This window comes from Miscanthus floridulus, chromosome 5, assembly GCF_019320115.1.
Source record: "Miscanthus floridulus cultivar M001 chromosome 5, ASM1932011v1, whole genome shotgun sequence".
Taxonomy (NCBI): Eukaryota; Viridiplantae; Streptophyta; class Magnoliopsida; order Poales; family Poaceae; genus Miscanthus; species Miscanthus floridulus.
This window is the reverse complement of record NC_089584.1, coordinates 120,800,898-120,820,968: the sequence shown is the minus strand read 5'-3', so window position 1 is coordinate 120,820,968 and position 20,071 is coordinate 120,800,898. Positions and strand designations below refer to the sequence as shown.

The 20,071-nt window shown below is 48.0% G+C and overlaps 1 pseudogene; it reads left to right on the top strand.

Annotated features, from left to right (window-relative positions):
• Positions 1 to 19,079: 19,079 nt before the first annotated feature.
• LOC136455243 (protein DETOXIFICATION 19-like) overlaps positions 19,080 to 20,071 on the top strand; it is a 34,993-nt pseudogene continuing 34,001 nt past the window's right edge.

Genomic DNA, 20,071 nt, shown 5'->3' with positions numbered 1-20,071 from the left:
ATCACGGAGAAAGGAGGAACTACTACGGAACATGGACCGGACGCTGGACCGGACTCACTTCTTGGCACGTCCGGTCACTCTACCTGCCACATCCGGTCATTCGGTGTTCAAGTGAACTGATGCATGAATAGTACTTCATCCGCGTTCGGTCTACACTTGACACTGCGTCCGGTCGTTAAGTGGTGCTCCTCAGAAAATGACCGAACTCTGCAGTGTGTCCGATCATGTGAGATCGGATGCGTCCAGTTGTGTCGAGAGGGTTCTGGACCTCTATGTTCTTGATCAGACTCAGGAGATGTAGCGTCCAGTCATATGCAAAGGCGTGTCCAGTCATAATAGTGCTCGCACAATCTATTTCCAATCTCTGACTGTCATGTGGGGTCCACACTGACTTTTCTCTCCAAATCAAATTGGCCTGCACCCATCTTCCTTTCATACGTCATCGCGCCTTCCCTCGCTGCACCTGCGCCACCACCGCCACTACGCCTTCCTCACGCATCATGCCTATGCCACCGCTCGCCGTGTGCGCCCCGCCACTGCCACTGGAGATTTCTTCTTCTCCCTCGGTATCTACTCCCTCAGCTCTAGCGAATCTCACTTTCTAGGTACTTTATCTTGATTGTGTGGAGCCCCGACATGCTTAGTTCTCTCATTTTCATAGGGATTTGTCAGTGAGTTTGGGCAGTGACATTGCTTGGTTGTGGACATTGACAGACAACTCAGGGCCAAGCCCATGAGTACGGATTGAGGCCAAGCCTCATGAGTGTCAGCTGATAGTGGTTCTTTTTGCTAGTGGTTGACTTATCAAAGGGCAGTTGATTTGATAGTTGGTCTTTTTAGTGGTGATTATATTCAGAGAGTGTCAGTATGGCTCGCTGCAAGAACATCGGGGGTGATCTTGGCGATGATGAGAGTTGTCCACCTTGCCTAATAGAGCAAGAGAAGGGGAAGCGGCCAAAGAAGACAATTACACAGAAGAAGCACAAGCATGGTGACACAGAGGCAGAGAGAGCAGCAGTAGTGGCTGCCATCGTAGAGTGTGTTGAGAGAGGTGGCAGAGGTAGTGGTATTTGTGGTAGAACCACCCGAAATAGCATGCATCCAGAGGTACTTGTCTTCCACCAGACACTAAGCACCCTGAAAGTAAGCTACATCGAATGGTTCCGTCGAGCATACTCCAAGGGAGAACTCGAACAATCCACATTTTTCACCCAGGGTCCAATAATGAGAATGAGTTTGCATCACTTAGTCCATTTCATACAACAATAGTTCTTGAAAATACATTATTACAATACCAAGTTCAGAGTGTGGAATTTAAACAATGGAATTGAAATAAATTTCTAACAATAAGATACAAGGACCCGTTGTGCCCACTAGAAGAATCCTCCACACAACAGCCATTCCTCAAGCTGCACCTGCAACAAGGGGAAATAAACCCTGAGTACACTATGTACTCGCAAGACTTACCCAACTAGTGAGAATAATTTCCTGACTCCAAAGGATATGATAAGCTTTATGGTTTGCTGGGTTTCCTTTTTGTGAAAAGCATTACTAGTAGTAAATCCTTATGTATGTTTCTTATTAGCAGTCATGATTAGTTCATTATCTAACCATTCTATATAAGCACCTGTTCTACTTCAAGCAAGAGTTGAGCAATCAGATCCATTTCACCATCTTTCATCTTCCAGTTCTTACTATGGTGCTAGATCGTAGACAAGTCATACTATATTACATGGTGATTCACAAAGCAATGTAGCCCAGCTGGGTACCCTAAAACACATGCCCCACCAGTACCCCAGGCACAAGCAAGGCCAACCCACCACTCTCCTATTAAGGGGTCCAGGTCCCTATCCAAACTTGAACTCCAAGCCCCCACTCCTGAGTCCTGGACTCATTGTGGTGCTTAGACCTCCACCATCCCCGCCTCCAATCAGTCAGTTTGGAAAGAGCCAGAACCCACGACAAGAGAGCAATGAGCCTTCCCGCTCCCATAAGTAAGTATGTGCTCAGGATAATAAGTTTGTGACCTAGCTAGAATCCAATGCAATGACCGGTCCTTAACCAACACAGATAGGGAAAACAGTGTAACCAAGCTATGCCCCATTGGTTGCGGGACGCAACCTATTACACCCACCAATACCCGTATCATATCCCTGCCCGGTCTCCATTTCCTTTCACCATCTTATCATGAGAGTGATAATAATAATCACCTATTGTGAGTAACAGTAGGTTACTCATGCTACCGATAGCCTAAGCATAGCAGCTACTCGACCTATGCTAGTAGGACTCATAGGTAGGTTATCTATGCATGTAGTTTCAATATAAATCCTATAACATAAATGCACATCACACACACACACACACACACACACACACACATATATATATATATATATATATATATATATATATATACAGTGATTATTCAAAATAAGGGTTATGCACTGGGGCTTGCCATGGGCAGGCAGGGTGTCAGCTTAGTCAGTTAGGGGTGGCTCCGAGACCTCCTCCTACATGAGGATCTCCTCCTCGTACTCCCCTGATCACCTCCTCAAACTCGTGATCTCCGATGGTCACGATCTCTGCCAACTCGTTCTCTACATGCATGCCATGATGATACAACACTTAGGATTTCGGCAACAGCAACTCTTAAAATAAGAATACACATGGTAAACTACTAAGCTAGCTCTAATGACTAAGATACTAAACTAACTATCATCTTCATCAAGTAAAGTGTTGGGTTTAACTAACAAACACCTAGCTTTACAAATGAAGGATATATCTTTATTTCTACTAATGATTTAATGTATATTTGAAACAAAGAGCATTTAACTACCCTTATGTTAAGTCTATTCTAAAGCTACAAAAATTATAGTGAGCACATAATAATACCATGAAGCTACTGTAAAATTTTCAAAGCTAAAATTATCACCATTTTGCCACAAAAATTCCTATAATATTTAACCTAATAATATTAAGCACTCTTAAATGATTTAAGAGCTCCTGGTATCGACAAGTATATATATGAACTAAATACGCCAACAGATAGAGCACAATTTTAGGAACTTAACAAAATTGGTTTCACAATTTTTGGATACCTACATGATTTTATATGATTTACAAAATTTTAGCTCAGAATTAAAATGAAAAGCTAATTCTATTCTCCACGAAAAAGATAAATCGATTTCGGCCCAACGCGGACCACACGTGGAGGCGGCCCATGGTGGGGAAGCCCACTTGCACTGGCACTCTTGCAAAAACGCCCTCGCGTTATCAGACAATAGTGTGAACACTACACATAGTATTTCTATAGACAATGACTTTGCAATGGAACCCTCAACTATTTTTACCTTCGCACCAGAGAGGTCCCCGAGATGCCCCACGCTCACCGGCGAGGCAGGCGGTGGCAATAGGCTATATGCCAGCCACCTGAGACCCTTGTAGACCTAGCTAGGGGACCGATGCTCACCAAGGGCTCGACGCGAAGCGATGGGCGGTGGTGGCACGAACAGGGGTGAAGCAGAGTAGGCTCTCCCCATCGGCGGTGACCTGCAATGGCAGCAACCGTGTTCCAATGAGCCACATCGCTAATAGGATGGTACAGATAGGGTATAAGCACTAGGGCACCCCGTGAACCCAACCAAAATGGTGGTTCGGCCGGCGACTACCTGAGAAGTGCTAGCCACATGCACGCGATGAGCACGGCGATGAGTCACGGCAGACACGGCCGCGTTAGTGGTAGCGGGGAGGTGGAAGCCCTCCCACTAGCATGCACACGGTGGAGAGGGAGCCAAGGCGAGCTAGTGGTGTAGAGGAATTAGCGTGGGGTGAAGTGGAGGCTAGCCACGGCATGGGCGGTGATGGGTCTTAACGGCACAGCGATGGGCAAATCATCCAAAATTGGAGCTTGGCTGAGCTACAATCAAAGTGGGGTGGGGTCGGCTAGAGAGGGGATGTGAGGTTGGATACACGAGCATGAGGAATTAATGAGAGGTGCTCGCTCTCTAGCTCACCATCACGCGACACGACGGTGGTGGAAAAGCAGAGGGAGAAGAGAGAAAGAGAGAGATGGCGCGGCAGGTGAGCTCGGCTCTTCCACACCTTGGCGGGATGCGGCCGATTGGACCTAAGGCGGCATCTACGCACCCACTACACAACAATGTGGCCAACCACATGTGTGCGGAGGCAGGTGGGGGCACTGCATATGCAGCCACAACGTCATTAAGGTGAGGCGACGGCGTGGGGCAGCCGAGACAGCCCACGTGCGTGCTAGGACTAGGCGAGCGGCAGCGCAGCACAGCATCACAGTGGCGTCGATAGCGGCAGCGTCATGACACGAGAAGGGTCGACAGTGCGGATGTGATGGCAGCGCAGCACGACTGTGGTGACACCCAAGACGACAGCATGAGGTAGAGCAGCAGGGCGCAGGGCCAGCGGCTTGCTACGACCGGCCTCGACCAAGCCTAGCGGGATCGACCGACCTAGCGTGGCAGCGTAGAGCGATCACATGAGACGCAACCATGTGTGCTACATGGAGAGGTCATGCGGTGACCACGCATCTGGCGCCAACCACATCGAGACAGTGACGCGCATGAATTTTAAAGCGTTCAACACGACCAAATTGTTGCTTTATGACCTAAACCATATTCACCATGCTCAAGATGCCACATGAGACTTCCAAATCGATCTATAACACTACACCACTCCTTAACCCAATCTCTTATAATAAATTACTAAACATAACAGTGTCTAACTGTTGGCAGACTTGAAAATTTCTCTGTTTTTTAGTCGAATTTGATTTTCATTTGCGATTTCTAAGCTAGTGGAAATATTAGCTAGTAATATTATTTTTCGACCATAAGTATTTCATTGTCATCTACAAAGTTTGTACTTCAAACTTTATTTCAGTATCACATACATTGTCTATAGCATTTTTGCTTAATAAAAATGGTTTTAAACCCTAAGTGATATAACATGACTATCGAATCAACTTTCATTTCGTATTTTAGTTGATCATTTTGAGTTATGGAAATTGATCTACACACTTTATTACATGCATTAACACATAAACATGATGCTCATGACATGTTTTAGTTAATGATTTATACGGTGTAACACCGAGGGTATTACAGTATTCGCATTGGCGATCAGTTGTCACCAGCTCAGAGGGCCACTAGTTGAGGAGCTTGAGGCTAGGCATGGTAGTCCATGTGGTACTATCATGCTTGGAGGTCAGCATGTCCCTCTAGAGTATGCACCAGAGGGCACTCGTGTAGAGGAGATTGAGCCCCAGGAGGAGACTGAGCAGCATTAGGAGGAGGCAGAGCAGTAGCAGGAGCAACCACTACGATGCTCAGGTCATGCTCATGTTCAGGTGACACCATGCTCGAGAGGCAGAGGCGTTGCTCTCGGCCACCTCCCAGACCATGAGGCCCGCTGCCAGTAGAGCATTTGGACTTGAGGACTGCCATAGCTCAGCAGGTGTAGCAGCTACACTTTGTGGAGTTTGAGTAGTGGTTCCCACCTCAATGTGATGAAAGAGCTTCAGAGGGCTTCTACACTATGATCTAGGAAGATTTCTATAATGCATATCTGAATAGTGGGGTAGCTTTTAGATCTCAGAGGGTGTGCCGTTTAGAGGCTATAGTGGCCGCTAGAGGAGAGCAGATTCATCCCCACCTCACTTACCTGCCTGGCATGGTATACCTTTTGGGGTAGACCGTCAGGTACATTGCTAGCTAGGTTAGAGAGTTCTACGCCTCTTTGTGGATTGACCCTGGTCATAGGTTCATTCACTTCACCTTTAGAGGACATGACCGCAGGCTATACAACAATAGAGTCAGAGAGATACTATGGATTCTAGAGTTAGCCACCCAGATTCACCAGATTTGCTATGGACAAACTCAGCCACCGAGACATCCTCACGGCAGCACAGTGCCACCCACCGACCTTGTTAGGGCCTATATTCGAGAGCCATTCAGCGAGGGCTCACGATGGACTCTAGGTGCCCTTACACCTATGGCTCATCTCTTAGAAGTCGTTATGAGGAGGACCTTACTATCGAGAGGTGATTACCATGAGGGTTTAACTCGCATTCAGCTTTGGCTAGTCCACCACCTGATCTCTTAGACATCAGTTTGATATTTGGGACTTACTACTTTCAGAGATGGAGAACACTCTTGTAGAGGGATTCAAGGGCCACCGTCAGCTACCATATGCCCATTGGATCTGCTTTCTTATACTCAAGGCCTTGTTCACATATACCCCCTCAGGTAGTGTCTGAGTTGACTAGCACTACCACTGAGTTCCCTGAGTATGACATGCACCAGCTGAATGGGTTCCAGTACTAGGAGTAGGACACCGACTGCTGAGCCATCGCCTAGAGGCCATAGGTGCCAGAGACTACAGTAGAGCAGGACAAGGCCATCAGGGACTATTATCGAGATAGAGCTCGAGTAGCTTGAGGTATAGCAGGAGGATGTGGTCTAGAGTGACCCGACTGACAGCTCAGATGATGACTACCAACCTATTCCATGAATGCCCCCATGGGCTCACGACAGCGAGGCCAGTGGCTCTAGCTTAGCTCCACCCCAGCCACCGTAGACAGACCCTGCTCTCATAGCGATACTTGACAAGATGCAAGAGGAGCAGACTCGCCAGGCATAGGCCATAGTTGCTGCTCTCGCTCAGCTACAGACCCATCAGGATCAGTTCTAGCAGCAGTAGCAGGCCATGTAGCAGCAGCAGCTTCTTGGGTTCATGTAGCATGCCTTTTCTACTATAGGGATTGCTCCTCACCAGCCCATGTTGTAGCTCGGTCAGCCTGCTACTACTACCCCAGTGACTTTAGCTATACAGCCCAGTGGGTTTCAGAGTTAGGGATAGCTGGTTGTATAGTTTGCCTCATCTACCGAGCAGGTGTCTTAGTGGTTTGCTTCACCAGGGACAAAGCAGGCTTAGCACTTCACTCCTATAGTAACGGGCTTCACTCCTACTCAGTCCATGTCAATGCTAGTGACAGGACACCCTCTATCTCCAGAAGTCTGGGTGCCTACTTTTAGTGAGCTCATAGGACTAGCCTACACCGTCCTGAGTTCAGAGCTCATGCTCCTACCATAGCCGCTCTCATCACAGGGACTACTGAGATGAATACCGTCCTCTGTTGCTTCATCCGAGCCGCCTCTGACAGTCACCTCCACCCTTGAGGTTTTAGCGACAAGCGGCAGTTGTAGGCTACACTTGCCTATAGTGACACCTTCTGAGCCATAGGGTCAGGCTACTACTTCATCTTCTACTTCACAGCTAGCGACCTAGTTAGTTGAAACTACAGAGCAGACCCAGACCGCTTAACCTCCACTTCTAGTGACTAGAGGGTCCAACCGCTTAGAGTTCCAAGTTCCAAGGATGATGTAGCTTCAGTTTCAGATCTCTCACCGTACCTCAGCGCCCTGACTCAGTCTTCTTATACCCCAGTCCGTCCGATCCTTAGGTTTTGGTGCTTGACACCAAAGGGGGAGAGGGAGCGAGTATGTTAGATTTAGGGGGAGCATGTGAGATGGACTCGTTCTTTTGTGTGTGATACTTCAAGCATTCATGTTTAGTCTCATGCATTATGTTATATGTGATATATGTGTGAGACTTATGTGACATGTGTGCTCTCTACCTTGATATATATGCCATGTCACTTGATTATGCTCATTTGCTTTGCTTTTGCATTTTACTCCGATACAAATGAGCTTTACTTTGTGTACTTATGCTTATTTCATACCTTGTAAGTAGATTGTGTTGGCTTGGATCATATAAGCATGCCAAACCCTCCTTTGTTTCTATTGTCAATTGCTTATATGAACCAAGCATGTTGAAAACATCACTCATGTTTTATACATACTCGAGGTTGTGTTGTCATCAATCACTAAAAAAGGGGAGATTGAAAGCATATAGGCCCCTAGTTGGGTTTCGATGATTAATGACGACACAAGATTACTATGACTAACGTGTGTTTTTGCAGAGACAACTTGAGTTAGGTCATGGTAATAGTAATTGATTGGGCAATTATGGTTTTTGTGCCCCTGTCGATGGAAATCGCTTTGGTTTTCAAAGGATGGGCAACAAGGTTAAGGACAGACTAGTTCTAAGTGTCATTTGGCGTTGGAGAGACACTTAGAGTAGTTTAGGACTTTGTTTCTTTTCCTTTGGCCATACTATTAAGGGGGTATGAACTAGTAGCTTGACCTAGATGAGTCTAATGGTTTAGGTGTGGTGCACACTTGTCAAACTTAGCACTAGGTAGCTCAAGGATAGCCCATAGATAAGTTGAAGTCAATGCCGTTCACAAAGTTAGTAAAATTTGAGGTGAATGGAGGCTTGGATGATGACCGGACGCTGGACTGGATGCACCAGTGCCGCGTCCGGTTAGTGTTAGCTCGCGCAGCTAGGGCGTGTTGATCGATCGGACACTGGACTGGACTCACAGATGTCGTGTTCGGTCAGTATTAGCTCACATTGCTAGGGTTTGCTTTTCGATCGGACGTTGAGGACGTTGTGACCTGATGCACTAGAGGTAGCGTCCGGTCAACAACAGTAAGCATCCAAAGAAGGATTTTTTTGACCTGACGCGTCTGATGGGTGGCGACTGAACGCTAGTCAGAGTTCGGTCTCTGATAACTGGGCTGGCGTCATATAGCCGTTGGCCACTGACCGGATGCATTCGGTCACTTTGACCTGAGCGTCCGGTCACCTGAAATGTGCTGAGTTGGACCCCAACGAGTATGTTTTGAAGTGGGGAGTATAAATACCTCTCCTACTCATCCAACTTAGTACTCTTGCCCATATGTTCAGCTGAGAAATACATTTGGAGTGCAAGGGAGAGCAAGAGCCTAGTGGGGTGATTGAGATTTGATAATCCTAGATTAAGGACCTCATTAGTGCATAGGGAGTAGTAAGTGTGTATCCACTCTTCTTATTAGGCTTGTCTTGGTCAAGTGAGAGCTTGTGCTTGTTACTCTTGATGATCGCCATCACCTAGATGGCTTGGTGGTGATTGGAAACTAAGTGATCATCCGACGTAGCTTGTGGATAGCCCAAGTCATGGTGTGAGCAGTTGTGGACGATTCTCCGCGACGGAGTGTCAAAGAATCAGCCCATAGAGAGCACTTGTTCCTTGCGCGGAACAAGAGGAAACTACACCCTTGCACAGGTGCTCCAACAAGGACTAGTGGGGAGTGACGACTCTCCGATATCTTAAAAAAACATCGATGCGTTCCTCTTCCTCTCTTTACTTTGAGCATTTATATTTGAGCAATTCAATTCATGTGTCTATATTCTTAGAATTGTCTTGCTAGAGTATGATTGGAACATAGGGTGCAAAACTCTTGTACGATAGAACAATAGAAACACTTCTAGGCACAAGGGGGTAAAATGAGCTAAGTGTAGGGCTTAATTATTGCAAGAAATTTAGAATTAGCCCAATTTACCCCTCTCTTGAACATCTTGATCCTTTCATATGTCCCCAAGGGTAGAGGTATGCCTGAGGTGTTCACCGACGAGGCGTCGCCGTTGTACAACCCGATACGGGAGCCAAGCCACACGCCACCCAAGGTTGTTGACCTAGACTTCTTTGTTTGAGAGGAGAAGAACTTGACCGACGAACAGCAGATCCTACAAAAACATCCGAGTCATGTATAAACAGGTGTAGTCCAGCTCACCGGTGGAGTCAAGGGGGGGGGGGGTAGCGGGGGCCATGGCCCCCCTAAAAATACAAAATTTTTTAAATATAAGTCCCCTAACAATACAAATGTTTTTAATATATATATTACATATAAAGGTAAATAGTTTATGTTTATATTAAAAAGTATAATAAAGAAAATCTTGTTATAATGTTTATTGATATCTCTTAGACAACAAAATTACATAGAATATAATTAGAATAAAATATTTTGGTTTATCTAAATTTGTTTGCCTACCATATTAAGATATATCTATTAATTTTTTTGGTTTATTATAATACTTATGTTTCATTATACTTATATTTTAGTGAACACGTATTTAACTAGCAATAACAATTCGGTGAGTAATCATATGTGCCATGTTGTCGACGGACATGGTCACCTAGCGGGTATGAGCACTTCCGTAATACTAAGCCGCTAGGTTTCAATATTGATGAGTCATCACATGTGCCCCATTGTCGATATACACGGTCATCTACTACGTGAAGAATACCGAGCATGGTTAAATCGTCAAATACTAGAATAAATCTAGAAAAATATGAACCTAAGCCTAACCCCAAGACAAAAATCTAAACAAATAAGGTACACTAATTCTCATATTTTGAAATTCTTCAACGGACCCCTTATGCATAATTCCTGACTCCGCCAGCTAAGCTCTGCCGTCTTTGTTTATTATCTTCCTCTCAGTCTCATGCTTAGAGGCTAATTAGGGCAGTCTCAAATATGAAACTGGTGGCTAGTTTCCATTGGCAGAACAGGAAACTACTCGTGTGGGCCATCCAGCGTGCGTTGAACAAAAACCAGGCACAAGAAGGCAGATGTGTGGCTGCCGGCCGTGCTGGACATCTCGGAGAGGCAGATACTGTGTGTGGCTGTCAGCCGTGCCTAGCCAGTTCAGCAGCATTTGGTGCCCAGCGCGCCGAGGCGTGGTGGCCAGCAGGTCAGGCGCGTGCGGTGGAGCAGGGTGCGGGCGTGCGGCCAGGTCGGCGACGTGCGCTTAGACTGCGGCGAGGCCAGCGTGCGCCGCGGCCATGAGGGTGAGATCGCGCGGCGGGCGTCCAGCAGGCTGTTCGTTTGACCGTGCCGGGTCGTAAACGATCGTAAATTTCCAACCGAAACAGTATTTTTCTCTCACACGAACCAGCCAGCAGTACTTCTTTATGAACCGAACCAGCCAACCGAACAGGCTGCAGGAGTGCGGGGCTGACGGCCGAGAAACTCAAGCGTGGGGCTGGGCATGCGTAACCGGGGACTCACAAATTAATGCAAGCTAAGTGATTCACAATTTGATTTGGTAAACTTTTCAGATGGTTAGTGGCGCAGCGTTGTCTTCCCTCTTCTTCGTGGCAGCCCTACAGCGCCGGCGGCCCATCGCTGCCAGGTCCGGGCACGGTGGAGTGGGCCCCGCACAACACGATGCACACCTGGGCCGGCGACAACTCGCTTCCCAACGTCGAGGACATGGGCACCCACTACTCGGCTGGCCGCGACCCGCTCTTCTACCCGCACCACGCCAACATCGATCGCGTCTGGGAGTGCTGGCGCGGCATCGCCACCGGCAACGACCGGACCCACGTGGACTTTAGTGGCCCTGGCTGGCTCGACTCGTCCTTTCTCTTCTACGACGAGGAGGCCCGCCTCGTGCGCATCACCGCCCGCTACGTGCTCCACACCGAGAAGCTTCGGCGGTGTTGTGGATCTAGGCCTAAAGCTAAAGTTATCACGTCAGACATTCAGATATTATCGGTCTATTCAGCTTGGCTGAAACGATCGTATACGATCGTAGATTATTATTGTTAGCTGATTTGATATGAGAGTAAAATACTGTTTTGATTGAAAATTTACGATTGTTTACGACCAAGCGAACATGTTGTATGTAGGAGGACTAAGAGGTGTTTGGTTGCACCTCATAAATTTTAGTCGCTGTCTCATCAAATGTTTAAACACATGCATGGAGTATTAAATATAGACTAATTACGAAACTAATTACATAGTTTGCGACTAATTTACGAGATGAATCTTTTAAGCCTAATTAGTCCATGATTTGATAATGTTTTGTTACAATAAACATATGCTAATGACGGATTAATTAGACTTAAAAAATTCGTCTCGTGGAGTACTGACGGATTATGTAATTTATTTTTTTATTAGTATCCGAATACCCCATGCAACATCTTCCCGACATACCTCCTAAATTTTAGTCACGGGATCCAAATACCCCCTAAACGTGAGTTAATTATAAAATTAATTACACAGATAGAGACTAATTTACTATACAAACTTATTAAGCCTAATTAATCTATTATTAGCACATTTTTAATGTAGTAACACATTATCAAATCATGAGTTTTAAAAGATTCATCTCACAAATTAGTCTACATTTATGCAATTAGTTTTATAATTAGTCTATTTTTATACTCATAATTAGTGTCAAACATCTTATGTGACAGGGACTAAAATTTAGTCCGAAAACCAAACACCCCTAAAGTCTAACCCAAAGGGTGGTGGTCCTATGCACTACTAAAAAATGATTTTTAGCAATGCCTTGTTTTTTTTTGTGTGTTGGTGACTTTATATTAAGTCGTCCCTACAAATGGGTTTCAAATAGGTCGTCTCTATAAATCTATTTATAGAGGTTGTTGGTGTTTTTAGCCGCCCCTACAAATGGCCCTATTTGTAGCTGTTCTTATAAATCTGATTTATAGAGACGGCTGGATATAGAGCCACCCCTATAAATAGACGCTGAATAGTAAAAATTAAGTACTAAAAATTAAATTTGTTCAAACGACCTCGGGTGAAGAGATGACCAAAATAAAAGTTGTAGATCTCAAAAAAATATAGAACTTTGTTGTTTACAACTTTTTCATTTCAAATCATTTACTGTTTAAAAATGCGGTTAGAAATTTAATTTTTAAATTGTTGAGGAACGATGATTTCTCTTTTTAATCTCCGACTAAAACTTGAAACTAGTGTTTCTCTTTCATACTAACTTCAAATTTGATGATTTTTTTCCAAAATTTTATGAAATCATGCTCTATCAATTTATTGTGTTCTTACGGCTATTATTTTGGTTATCTTTTCATGTGACTCTGTTTTATCAATTCAAAATTTGTATTTCAAAAAATAGCAATTTTAAACAATATTTTGAATGAGTAAAAGATTTTAGCTGAAAAAGTCATAAACATAAAAGTTATAGAACTCATCAAGATCTACAACTTTTATTTTAGTCATTTCTTCATCCGAGCAAGTGATGGTAAAAATTATTCATAAATTTACATCTCTTGTATGGTTACATAAACTATAAGAGAGATATATAAATTTATGAACAACGTATACTACCACCTTGTCGGATCAATAAATGATCTAAATAAAAGTTATAGATCTTGATGAGTTCTACAACTTTGTTGTTGATAACTTTTCAGCTAAAATCATTTACTGGTTCAAAATGTTGTTTGAAGTAGTCATTTTTTAAAATTTAAATTTTGAATTGTTCAAACAAAGTCACATGAAAAAGATGAATAAAATAATAGTTATTGTCGGTGCGAAAAGTAATCAACACGTAAATATTTGTGGTTTTACCGTATAGTTGTGATCGGATGTGGCCTAGCACTCAATGATACAGAGGTTTATACTGGTTCATGCAACATGCCCTACGTCTAGTTTGAGTTGATCGGTGACTTTATTCCTGAGCCTAGGTGCTCGAAGTTTGTTGTGGAGTTATAAACGAGAGAGAGTAAGATGAGGGGTATCAGAGGTCCCGGTCAGACTCCGAACCGAAGGGCCAAGAGTGACAGGAAGCTCTGACGTGCGCTAAGTGTTCGCGCGTATGCTCTATTTGGCCTTAGAATGCTAAAGTCGAGCAGAGAGAATCGGAATGATGCGTCTGTTGTTCGTTGTTGGTCGTTTGAGTCGTTCGTTGTCCGAATCGATCCTTCTTTTGCAGAGAGCGCGTCCCCTTTTATAGATGAAGGGGGCGGCTTTACAAGAGAGTGTGAGAGAGAGGGAGTGTGTGTGTTTTCTAGTCTTGTTGCCCATGCTGTCGGGTACAAAGCGGTTTGTCGGCGCCTACAATACTGTTGATGGTTGGACACATGTGGTTAGTTTCACCGTGTTCTTCTGGTATGGCAAATGTCGGCACCTATCATACTGTAGGTCAAATGTCGGTGCCCACAACACTGTTGGTGTTCTGACATGTTTGGAAGGTTATAAAGTACCCTTCTGACATGATCTGACAGTACTGTCCTGCAGGTGTGCAGGGTACAGTCTCTAGTATTGCGGTTTGACTGGAGCGCCCCGCCTTACTTGTTCTGCACGTTTCTTGGTCTTCACCGAGCGAGCGTCCCTGGTCGGTTGTTCCCTAGTCAGCTTTGGCCTCCTGGTCGGAGAAGAGCTGTAAACAGAGGTTTGGTGTACTCCTGGTCGGAGAAGAGCTGTAAGCAGAGGTTCGCCCTTCTGGCCTATCGTTAGATTTTTGGGCCGGCCCAGGAGTTGCGTGTCATTCGTAATGTCGTCTGCTGGGCCAAGCTTTTGCTAGGAAGCAGGTCCATGAGGGACCCTGGGTTTATGAACCCGACAGGAGCCCCCGAGCCGCTGGGTGATTTCGGATAGAATTGACTAAGGGATTTTTGTTTTGACAGCGGGTGCGTGCGAGCGCACCCGTAGGTGTAGCCCCGAGCCCCTAGGCGATTCAGGCAGAATCGTTTGGATTTTTTTTGTTTTGTCAGCAGGGGAATTTCTTATTTTGACAGCGGGTGCACGTGAGCGCACCTGTGGCTGTAGCCCCCGAGCCTGCGTCCGACTGGTGAGTCGGTTGGAGGCTGAGCATCTTCGTACTCTTTTCGTGGGGCCGCAAACCATTGTTTGGGGTGTTCGCCCATGTTTGTCCCACCCGTGACCTACGCGATCGGTTGATTTCCTGAGTCAGTGTTGGGTGACCTGAGCCTCTAAGCCCCGTTGGGCTCGGTAGGGGTTGGTCTAGTTCCATGCATTACCCCGTCCATGGTTTTTTTGCAACCGGAGGGGCTAAGCTAACATCGCTTGCCTCAATGGCTCGAGTGACGCGCTCGGTGAGCTCGCTAACGGGTATGTTTGAGTGGAATCCAGGTCTATCGTTCATGACGAGGTCGACATAGCCCTCATGTGGCATTCCACTGCTCCTTAACCCACATCCCAATAGATGCCCGGGTCATTTCGAGATAGACTCAGGTGGTCCGTTGGCCTCCCCTCGATAGAGATTCTATGGGCATGGCTCGAGGTTAGGATCGAACAAGAAGGTTGAGATGACCCTATCTGCTTTGGAGCAGATTGGGCGAGGGCCGCTGGGGCTCATCTGTGTTTTTCTTCCCTAGCTCTATTTGACATGAGGCAGCCTTGAGCCCTTCGCGGGCTAGCCTTCAAACCCCGGTCGGTCGTTGCTCATGTTGAATGAGGCAACTACCACTTCATTATGCAATACGAAGCGTTGTGATGCATTAATTGCATATGTGATGCCTTGGATGTATGGGATGAATGAATGACTTGTATGAATGAATGTGTGAATGTATGTATGAGAATGGATGAATGAATGATCATGCATAAAAAAATAAAGTAAGGGGGATTGGTAGAGTTACCTTGACGACTCAAGTGACAGGCTTGAGGAGTTCTTATCAGATATGTCTGAATGGGATCTATGTTCGTCGTTCATGACGAAGTCAGTATGGCCCACATGGGGCATCTCTTGGCTCCTTACCTGTCCCTTCGGTATTCACCTGAGCCATCCGATCGACTCAGGAAGCCCGTTGGTCTCTCCTTGGTGGAGATCCTGTTGTTGGGCCCTTCCAAGTCTTGCTTGGGAAGGCGGAGGGCCGCCAGCATGCGGTTGCACCTAGTTCCTCGCGCCCGACATGCGGTAGTGGTGGGCCATGCCTAGGCCACATTCCGTCTAACCAGGTGCTGTCTCATCAAGCAGGGCGCATCCTATCAGTCAGGACATGTCCCACCGCATCCCATCCGCATTGAATGGGGGAAAGGAGAGGATTTTTTGCCCTAATCCTTCGCCTTTCTCCAACTGCTATGCCTCCTCCTTAAATAGGGGAAGGAAGAGGGCTTTTGTCCCATTCCTTCGCCTATTCCCCAACTGTCGTCTCTCCTCCTTCTTCTTTCTCAGCAAGAGCGTTCGTGTGCCGTGGTGGTTCCTAGGAGAAAAAGGGTAGAGAGAGGGAGAGGAGAAACTCACAGATCCATTCCTAAATCCGGAGCGCAATGTTGAGCTGGAGACCATCAAACATGGATGAGACGGTGCTAGCCGCCTTCACCGAGAAGGGGCTGCTTCCGTCGAAGGAGGTGGCGCACTAGAGGGCTTCTGCGGGGGAGGCTTTCTAGCGACCTTAGGCCGGCGAGGTCGTCTCCTTCCTCGCCTTCCATGAGCGCAGGCTCGGATACCCCACGCACTAGTTCCTATGTGGGCTCCTCAATGAGTGGGGCCTAGAGCTGTAGCACCTCAGTCCGACTAGGGTGTTGCACGTTGCTGGCTTTGTCATCGTCTGCGAGGCCTTCTTCAGGATGGAGCCGCACGTGGACTTCTTCCGATGGATCTTCACCGGGTGAGCCTTGTCGGAGGGGAAGCTAGCCAGGACCACGCTAATTGGTGGCTTTGCCCTACAGAAGAAGCCGAGTTCATCAGGCTCCTACCCTACGTACACCCCCTACGACTCTAATCGGGGGTGGCACGGAGAGTGGTTCTATATAAGGAACCCAATGGAGGCGCCGCTCCCGCCGTTCACCGGAAGGAGACTGGAGAGGCGGGAGAGCTAGTCGTGGGGCCCTTCTAGCCGGTAGAACAAGCTAGAGATCATCGGGGCGGAGCACCAGAAGCTGTTGCAGCATGGCCTCGATGGGGTGCGGGTATTCCACACCTTCTTCCACCATCGGGTTGCCCCACTAGCGGAAAGGACGTAGCTGCATGTGGCTGTACTCCGACCCGATGGACCCCAACCATGGGTCGCTGGTGTAGTTGGCGAAGGATGAAGTCTAGAGCCAACTCGACCGGGTGCTGCAACTGAAGGCCTGTAGAGACCCTTGAAGGAAAGCCCAGACCTCTCCACGCTAGGGAAGCTACCCAATCTGGTTCATTCTCCTTTCCTTATTCATGTGTCCCTTTCGATCTTGCTCTCCTATAATTTGACTTCAAGTCATCCGTTTCACAGGGACGCACCGGTTATAAATCTCGATCCGCACCTTCTGAAGGGGCTAGAGGGCGTGGCTCAGTAGGTGGCCCTGAAGGAGGTGGCAGACGGTAAGAAGAAGAAGAGAGCTAAGAAGGCTCGGCGTCGGCACCAGAAGGAAGGTGATCGCCCGGTGAGTGTGGGCTGGCGAAAATAGGAGCGACGTAGAGGCGGAGCTCGAGTCAGAGGAACCCACAGAGATGGGTGATGACGTGATCTTTTCTAAAGATGAGGGAGGCTAGGAAGTCATCATGACCTCGATGGAGCATCACAAGCCTACAGACACGTCCGCTAGCGGTGGGCAGGAGGCAGAGAGGCGCGGCAATGTTCCCATGCCAAGGAAGCGTGCTATGAGCTTGGACGCTATCGATGAGTGGGAGGTCAAGCGGACACGGTCGCTGCACCCTTCAAAATTATCGCCGGCCTTGTCCCCACCTGCTCTAGGTATGGCGGGGTAGGCTAGGCGATCAGAGCATCGGGGCCGGCATCGGCATGTGACCCACAATGGGGGATGCCCCACTAGCTGCTTCGCTCGGCGTGCCTAGAGCCGGCGGTTGCGGTGACTCGCAGGGCGATCGGGAGCCATCCGGGTCGACTCCCCCCTGGTCAAGGTGAGGGGCATGGCTCGTGACCTACGAGCGGCCCTTGTCTGGTGGTCCCATTGCCAGCGGGTCGAGGCTTCAGAGCCCTACCACTTGTGTCCTGGTAGGCTTTCTTTGTTTCTTTTATCTCATAATTGAGTTTTTTAATGCAACTGACCTATATTTTTTGACAGTGGCTAGATACTGATGGGGTTGAGCATTGCCTCGCCTCCCATGTGGGAGGAGTGGAGGCCCACCATGCAGCGTGTCGCGATGAGCGGCGAGGAGAGCAGGGTGGTGGCGGTGCGACCTTCCCCTTCAGGGGCTAGGTCCTCTCGATCGATCACAAGTACGACGGCAGCGGCGGTGACAGTGTTGGCGGCTATCTCGGTGGCGATCGTGGAGGTCAGGTTGGAGGTGACCCTCGTGATCCCTCCTGCATCAGCTATAGAGGAAGAGGGGAGGGAGACCAGGCTCCCTACCATGCCCGGTGGAGGGAAGCATGGCTCACCCTCCTGGTCGGAGCTAGAGGCATCGGGAGGCGATGTGGCTAGGCTAGAGGTAGAGCATTCGGCGGTGGTCCATGAGGTCGAGGAGGTGGAGGTCCCCTACCCTGGTAAGATAGGCACCAAGGTGGAGCCACCGACCATCCCGTCATCGTAGGAGCTAGCTATGGTCCAGTCGGCGGCTGGGCCTTCTAGTGAGTTGTGGGTGACCACCGACCTGGTGTGGCCCTGCCCCGACGACCCAAGGAAGGTGTGGTTCATCCTTCGGGATAAGGAGGAGGTGCAGCTCTGGGACATACTTGGGGGGAGACGACTCACAATGGAGTCCGATCTCACCCAAACCAGGGCGAGGCTCGAGGGGGCCTTAGAGCAGGTCAAGTCTGTCCATTAGGCGGTGATGGTCGACCTGCCCTGCATCATAGAGGTAAGTTTTCTATGTTTGTCCTTGGCTCCTAGGTCTTTCACTTGTTGTCTCAGCACGCCTGCTTCTTGCTTTATAGGGCTTGGAGGAGATGTCGAGCCGCAAGTCCTGTTTTCTTTGGGAGGTGCACACTCGGATGGAGTGGGAGGCTACGGCATCGTGGTGGGTCACTAAGCTTGAGTGCTAGCTGGAGTACACCCGCCGTGAGTCTCAAGACCGGGCGGTCGAGGTGATCACCGCTGAGCGGGGACTTGATGCGGCGAAGGTCTGCCAGGTGGATACCAAGGCAGCACTCTAGAAATCCCTAGCAAAGATCGAGGTGGTGCTCTAGAGTTCCTTGGAGGCCCTAGAGTTGTAGCAGAAGGCTCGATTGGAGCTCGACCAGGAGGTGCTCGTGCTTCGGGGGTAGGTGCTGGGGACGGAGGAGTTAAATGCTCGGCTATGCGAGCAGGTGACTCGGTAGGAGGAGGGACTCTCCATCCTTGAGAACACCCACATTGGTATGTACCTATTCCATCTTTGATGTCTTGGTTTTTTTCCTTTAGCTTGCTTCTGAGCTTGTCATCCTTCTTCTAGAGCTAGACGGAAGGGTTGGTTCTCTAGAGTAGGACCTAGAGACAGCCAAGGCGACGATCGGTCAGAGCATGGAGGCGCTAGCCAAGTCCCTTGAAGAGCGACGTGCTCTCGAGGGGGAGCTTGACCAGATCTACAATGTTGCCCAGGTTGTCGTCTCGGAGGTGTTCGAGTCGGTGCTAAGCACTAGCACGCCTGCCATCCAACTAGCAGAGGCCCCGGATGAAGTTTGGGCACTTATCTCCGATGAGATGTTTTACAGGACATCAGGGGTGCTGACTTCGGTGGTGACGCACCACCCAGACCTAGACTTTGCCGCCATCTCTAGCGGGTATGTCGATGGCTGGAGCCCAAATGCCATCCATGCGCTCGGGGAAAGCTTGCTGCCATACACACAGTTGGTGGCCGAGCAAGTCTCCACGTAGTGGGTGATGGAGGCTCGCTATGTGAGCGCGGCTGAAGGTGTATGCCAGGAAGACGTCATCTAGCCTGTGGATGGAGCAAAGCCTGGGTTGAAAGCGAACATTGCCCCGCCTCCGACCGAGCCAAACATCATTGCGACAGAGACCGAGCAGTCCTTATCTTCGCTGGTCGAGCCAGTAGCGATGTCGTTGGGTAGCCATAGTAGAAATTAGAGTAGAGGTACTTAGCATATGTAAAGGATAAGTTCATGGGGAAGCCCCCCGTGTGAACAGTTGTTTTGATGAATACATCAATTTTCATTTTGTGATGAATCACTTCGTTCGGGGCAGCTTGTCCCATTCGTTCCTTATTTTTACCCTAGCATAGCTTTGTTTTTTATTCTTTCTTTTTCGCACCTGCCCATTTGAACCGTAGGCTGCAACCTTAAGAAACCAGACATGGCCCATAAGGCTCAGCTGCTCATAACCGTAGGTCGTGGCAGGGTGTGATCGGTTGGAATGTTTGAAGCATAAGTTACATAGGGTAATTAAAGTTACGGACTACCCTTTTGTTCGGGTAAAAAGTATTTACTTATATGATAGTAAAAGAGAGAGGTGGTATCGCACCCTCATGGAGCCCCCGAGCGACCTGGGCCAAAAGT